The 6,347-nt window shown below is 47.6% G+C and overlaps 1 pseudogene; it reads left to right on the forward strand.

Annotated features, from left to right (window-relative positions):
• The first annotated feature begins 316 nt into the window (after positions 1–316).
• LOC102432030 lies at positions 317–1,334 on the forward strand (annotated as a pseudogene).
• The last annotated feature ends 5,013 nt before the right edge of the window (positions 1,335–6,347 follow it).

Genomic DNA, 6,347 nt, shown 5'->3' on the forward strand with positions numbered 1-6,347 from the left:
CTGAGTAACCATATTCTAGAAATCTCTAAGCAACGCCCTAAGGCAGTGGTTGGCAAACTGCAGCTCGCGAGCCACATGCGGCTCTTTGGCCCCTTGAGTGTGGCTCTTCCTAAGCCTTAGGAGTACCCTAATTAAGTTAATAACCATGTGCCTACCTATATAGTTTAAGTTTAAAAAATTTGGCTCTCAAAAGAAATTTCAATCGTTGTACTGTTGATATTTGGCTCTGTTGACTGAGTTTGCCGACCACTGGTCTAGGCTCTCTGCTTCTCCTGTTCGTCAGACAGCCTCTCCTCCTGCGAAGTGCCAGCAGCCACAACCCTGAGACACAATGGTGAAGGTCGGAGTGAACAGATTTGGCCGTATTGGGCGCCTGGTCACCAGGGCTGCTTTTAACTCTGGCAAAGTGGATATTGTCGCCATCAATGACCCCTTCATTGATCTCAACTACACGGTCTACATGTTCCAGTATGATTCTACCAATGGCAAGTTCAAAGGCACAGTCAAGGCTGAGAATAGGAAGCTTGTAATCAATGGAAAGTCCATCTCCATCTTCCAGGAGCGAGATCCCACCAACATTAAATGGGGTGATGCTGGTGCTGAGTATGTTGTGGAGTCCCTCGGTGTCTTCACTACCATGGAGAAGGCTGAGGCTCACTTGAAGGGCGGAGCCAAGAGAGTCAACATCTCTGCCCCTTCTGCGGATGCCCCCATGTTCGTGATGGGTGTGAACCATGATAAGTATGACAACTCCCTCAAGATTGTCAACAATGGCTCCTGCACCACCAACTGCTTGGCCCCCCTGGCCAAGGTCATCCATGACAACTTTGGCATCGTGGAGGGACTCATGACCACAGTCCACGCCATCACTGCCACCCAGAAGACCGTGGATGGTCCCTCTGGGAAGCTGTGGTGTCATGGCCGAGGGATGCCCAGAACATCATCCCTGCTTCTACTAGCGCTGCCAAGGCTGTGGGCAAGGAGAGCTGAATGGGAAGCTCACTGGCATGGCCTTCTGTGTCCCCACCCCCAATGTGTCGGTTGTGGATCTGACCTGCCGCCTGGAGAAAGTTGCCAAATATGATGACATCAAGAAGGTAGTGAAGCAGGCATCAGAGGGCCCCCTCAAGGGCATCCTGGGCTGTACTGAGGACGAGGTGGTCTCCTGCGACTTTAACAGTGATACCCACTCCTCCACCTTTGATGCTGGGGCTGGCATTGCCCTCAATGACCACTTTGTCAAGCTCGTTTCCTGGTATGACAATGAATTCAGCTACAGGGTGGTGGACGTTATGGTCCACATGGCCTCCAAGGAGTAAGAGCCCCCCTGGACCACCCGCCCCAGCAAGAGGAAGAGAGGCCCTCAGCTGCTGGGGAGTCCTTGCCCCAGATCAATTCCCCGACACACTGAGAATTTCCTGACCACCGTTTCCATCCCAGACCCCCTGAAGAAGGGGAGGGGTGTAGGGAGCCCTACTTTGTCGTGCACCATCAATAAAGTCCACTGTACTCAGAAAAAAAAAAAAAAAAAAGAATCAGTCTATTGTAGGCCAGGGAACAGAGGCACCAGGTAGCCTCTATGTGAGGGCTAGGATGACTTTACTAAGGCACAGACCCAACAAGGCTGCAGCCTTGGGTAAATTCTTCCCACAGTTGTCGCCCTCACTCCATACTGCCCCAGCCAGCCCCTACCATCAACGTGCCAGCCCAACAACACAAGGGGCCGCAATAGACTCCTTCCTTCACCTTCAGACCTTTCATTTGCTATACCTGGTACTACCTTGAACTCTTTGTGGCTCTGAAGCTCAGACTCTCCCCATACACACATCTGGGAGCCCCAGAGCAGGGACATCTTTACTTGATTCCTGTCCTCCCAGTACAAAGTAGGTGATCAGTGAATGACTCTGGGATAAAAGGCATCACACAGTGACCACACAAGATTGTCATCCTGTGGCTTCCAGCTCAATCTCAAAGTTCTGGAAAAGGAAAGCAGCTCTCACTCGCATAAGGAAATTGTGGTGACTGGCCAGACCATCCTTCACTCAACCAATGCTTTCCATATGAGCTCCATACCAGGACTGGAAACTGCAGTTGAAATGATATTCTTTAAATGATTAAGCAATACCTGGATGAGTACTGCAAAGAAGGGCAAGGCTGCTCTGGCCACAAACAAGGAGAGTGTGCACACCTGTGGAGGATGAGGCAAAGAGGAGCAGAGAGGGACAAGACAGGAGAAGGCAAGACCAATGTAGTAACACAGACACAGGTTTGGAGGCAGGACAGATACCAGTGCATGCAGGCAGCTGAAAGGAGGGGAGGTGGGATGGCACAGTGAAGGGGCCAAGTGACCATACTGGCTTTTTGTCCTTCACAAGGCCCTAACTGCAGGGTTGGGAATATAGTGTGCGGTGAGGGGCAGGCTTGGAAGGTGCACTGGACCCAGATTCCAGGGACATTCTGAACATAGAGAATAGGAGAATCTCATTCCTGCCTCAATTATATAGTTGAGAATCCCATACTCAACTGTACCTGCACACATTCAGCATGCTGTTCAGATGCAAAAGATGAGGAACCGATGAAGGGATGCATAGAGACAGGGTACATCAGTTAGGGTGAGTGCTAGCTAGGGCTGCTCTCTGTGTGTGTGAGTCCTGCAGGAAATAAATGGCTCTCAGCACCTGAAACCAATGGGGAGAGAAGCTGGAAATGCAGAAACTCATAAACCCACCTATAGATATATGGAGGAATTTATTGTCTAGATTCTCTTGACAGAGTAGACAGCATCTTCAACCAATTCAACCAAAGTTTTACACCTAAAAGACCCAAAAATGCTGTCTCCTCTGTTTTTACAATGACCTGTGGCCAAGAGGCAGGAGCCACCATGTGTTGAGTTAGTTGAAGGGCAAGGGACAGAAAGAGAATTTCACTTATTATTTCCAACCCAAAGTTTGCATGATCCAACTGGGTGTCCCATTTGTGGATATACTCCGAAAAGATTTCATGTTCCCAGTTTAGAGAAATTAAGGCAATTAATCATTTCAACATCAGATGGCACGATATTATCTTTTGACAATGTCGTATCTTACAAAGCTTGGTGTTCAGCAGTTACTGCAAGAAAAAAGCAGATACCATGTAAAAATTTACGTGGTACAAGAAATGCAGGTAGCAGATGGCCAATCTGGTTCTAGCGTGTGAGGAGCCGCGCAACAGGCACACACATTCCATTAGGAAGTAACTATGGTTATCCAAGGGTATTGTCTTCCTTCCAATTTATGTGCTTTATTTTTTCAAACTGCTGGGACATTAGTACTTATTTAGTTGTTTGCTTTGGCCTAGAAGCAACACAAAACATTGAGATGCTAAGAATGTTGTGAACCACAAAAGTTTGGCAACTTCTGGGTTAATGAAAATAAAGTAAATTATTTTCCTAAATTTACAGACCCCCCCCCCCCCCCATGAAGCACTTCTGTTTCACGGACATTGATTGCTATCATCCCAACTCATCTAAGTGATCTGAAAACATTTTAAGGACAGACACTATTTAGCAGACAACACACTATAAATGTTTTTTTCAAATTTCAATAGAAACTAGTTTTCTGAAGAGTAGGAGATTGGGGGGGGGGGGGGCATAAGGGAAGGCTTGGTTCTGGGACTTAGAAGGCAAGCAAGAGAGGAAAAGAGAAAGGCTATATGCACCTGCCCAGGAATAAGCTGATTTCTAGAGATTCAGTCCCAGTTCTGCCCATCATAAGAGGCTGAGTAAACCTAGCAGGTTGTGACTGTTTACACTTTGTACTTGTGGTTCCACCTGAAGTTTTGGTCTCCCAGAGGGCCCACGAAGCCATGATCCTGCCTCAACTCTGTCCTGTCCATTACTCACCCCTGTGCTAAAGTGACATGCACATAGTTAGCAAGATGCCAGGGAAGGCAGGAGCAGAGCAGGTTGACTGGAAGCTTCATTGATTCTTCTGTGAAAGATGATACTTATCACACACACACCTGTGCCAGGGCCTAAGAAAGCTTGCCTGTAGGTACGTGGTGCTTCCTGGGCTGGTGCTCTGCACTAAGCACTAGATCTGTATCTACTTGGTTAATTCTCACAGCAACTCTCTATAAGGCATGTGGTGGCCTCATCATCCTCATCCCCATGGCAACATGGAAGCAGGGTAGCGGTGGCCTGGTTGGTCAGAGGTCACCTGGGGCTGTGTTTATCTAGAGTGCTCTGTTCCATAGCAGCCTCTGCTCACCAACCAAACTCAGGGGTGGAGACAGTTGACCAGCACTGCTGGGCCTCGTGGGTCTGCAGTTTGGCCAATGACACCCCATTTTCATGTCCCAGCACTTACTATTTACTTATTTATTTTTAAAATATGTTTTTATTGATCTCAGAAAGAGGGAGAGATAGAAACATCAATGAGAGAGAATCATCGATCAGCTGCTCCCTGCACGCTGCCCTTACCAGGGATCAAGCCTGCAACCCAAGCATGTGCTCTCATGGTTCATGGGTTGACAGCCACTGAGCAACACCGGCCGGGCTTTTAAAAACAAAACAAAACACAACATCCTGGCATTTATTAATTAGTGAGCCTACCCTCTTTGCAGAATACCACGTGGTCCTTGAGCTGAGTCTCAGTTAGATTTCAGGAGTGGTATTTCCAAAGAATTTCACCCTCATAAACAAATCAGAGCCAAGATAAATCATAGTACCTGGCATCTGTTTGCAATGTGACTCGGCCCATGTCATAGGTGAAAATCTGAAGTACACTTCCCTGCTGATGCCATAGCAAGCAAGGTGGAAGGGAGCAGAAACCAAGTTGTTATTTATGCATCCCAAGCAGTAAGGGGTCCACAGGGCTGTGGCCTGAACTTGTTTCATGCCAAGCAAAATGCATAAAGAAGTTATAAGTTCGCAATTGCACACACTCTTCAGAAAAAGGAAGTCACTTCCCCACCGCTACAAGGCTCTACTATAAAAAAAATCATTTGGGGGAAGGGCAAGATTATACCCGGGAACAAAGAGAAGGGAGTGGGGAACTCTAACTTGGGGTAAAAATTTACCAATTTCTAAATGCTAGTTAATTTGCAGCAACTCTTACCCTGTCCTAAGAATATGTTTCTTGGAACTGTTGGTTACACTGGTTACAAAACATGAGTATCAGAAGGCCTGCTCCCTCATGGTCCCAGAGCAGAAGTTACTTCCCATTCATGACCACAGCCTGCTTCACTGTGTGATCTGTGTCAGTGGGGAAGCACACACACAGGATTCTTGTCCATCTAACCACCAGCTCAAGCAGCTGGTGAGAACAGCACTCATGTCATCAGCCAGACTGCACTACCTGGAGCCTAGCCAGTGGCTGTGAGCCCAAGCTGCTCTTAGAAGTCTTAATCCTCCTTCCCCAAGCTTGTACACACTCTGACCCACACCCCTAAGACCTGCCAACTGGGCCTGTTACACCTTGGACTCCACCCAGCAGCTGCCTTAACTCAAGCGATTCAAGGTGCAGATGAGCCAGTCTTCCTGATAGGGGAGTACAGATGTACTCAAGCTCTCGGTCTCTCACCGAGGGGACCAGGTCTACAAGGACCCTGCAGCCAGGAGGACAGGAGCCAGGCCCCAGGCAGACCACAACCTTGCCAATCAGAATTCCAGTCCCTTTGCTTTGGAAACCAATCTAAATGACCTGTTGGATCATTAAATTAGGGGCACTGAGCCCTGGCTGGGTGAGCTCAGTTGGTTGAAGTGTCATCCCAAAAGGTTTAATTCCCGGTCAGAACACATACCATTGTGGGTTCAATCCTCAGTCGGGGCATGTATGAGAGGCAACCAATTGATGTTTCTCTGTCACATCGATGTCTCTCTCTCTCTCTCTCCCCCTAAAATCAATAAAAACATATCCTCAGGTGAGGATTAAACAAAAAAAACAAAAAATAGGGGCACTGAAAATTTTACACCATCTTTCCCTGAGAAAGCTGCCAGAAGATGGAGGACTGAGTGGCTCAGGTACAACAAAAGGTCTCACTGGTGCTGACAAGTAAATCTGATTGTATGGATTTGTAAATTTAAAATGTTCCTGTGATGGACATACAGTAAAAACAAACAAAACTCTGACGTGGACAAGATAAAATGTGCTAGCCCTAACCAGTTTGGCTCAGTGGATAGAGCGTCAGCCTGAAGACTGAAGGGTCCCAGGTTCGATTCCGGTCAAGGGCATGTACCTTGGTTGCGGGCACATCCCCAGTAGGGAGTGTGCAGGAGGCAGCTGATCGATGTTTCTCTCTCATTGATGTTTCTAACTCTCTATCCCTCTCCCTTCCTGTCTGTAAAAAAATCAATAAAATATATTTTT

Source organism: Myotis lucifugus, unplaced genomic scaffold (assembly GCF_000147115.1).
Source record: "Myotis lucifugus unplaced genomic scaffold, Myoluc2.0 scaffold_280, whole genome shotgun sequence".
Taxonomy (NCBI): Eukaryota; Metazoa; Chordata; class Mammalia; order Chiroptera; family Vespertilionidae; genus Myotis; species Myotis lucifugus.